The 517-nt window shown below is 29.2% G+C and overlaps 1 protein-coding gene across 1 annotated transcript in view; it reads left to right on the top strand.

The window, feature by feature from the left end:
• LOC106884468 (neuronal acetylcholine receptor subunit alpha-10) overlaps positions 1-517 on the top strand; it is an 83,556-nt gene that overhangs the window by 53,854 nt on the left and 29,185 nt on the right. The gene's annotated exons all lie outside the window — the stretch shown is intronic.

Raw genomic sequence — 517 nt, 5'->3', positions numbered from 1 at the left:
TATATATATATATATATATATATATATATGTACATATAAATATATTTATATATATATATTCGTAAATTGTAAATCACTACATGCACAAACACACATATCTGACTGTGTGTATGCGTGTTTGTGTGCGTGCGCCTGTGCATGTAGTGATCAACTTTATTTTCAAAACACACTTTATGCATATGCATTAGTAAGTTATTCCCTCTTGATTTATGATTTACATATTGCCTTTTTGACTTAATGCATGACATGTCTATTTACAGGTGTGCATGTGTGTGTGTTTAAATATATGTGTGCGTATTTTTATGTGTGTACGCATGCATGTGTGTGTTTGTGGGTGTCGAGGTATGTAAACAAATGGAATTTTTAGAAATAGAAAGTTAACTCATGATTAAAGATCGGAATAAGATGTGGGTCCTACCATCGGGGCTTCCTTAAATCTATCTACTTGTTTAATCATCCATCTAATAATATATTCTGGATAAGTACATATATATATATATATATATATATATATATA

The sequence above is a fragment of the Octopus bimaculoides genome, chromosome 12 (assembly GCF_001194135.2).
Source record: "Octopus bimaculoides isolate UCB-OBI-ISO-001 chromosome 12, ASM119413v2, whole genome shotgun sequence".
Lineage (NCBI taxonomy): Eukaryota > Metazoa > Mollusca > Cephalopoda > Octopoda > Octopodidae > Octopus > Octopus bimaculoides.
The sequence above is the reverse complement of the archived record's forward strand: the minus strand, read 5'-3'. Positions and strand labels throughout refer to the sequence as shown.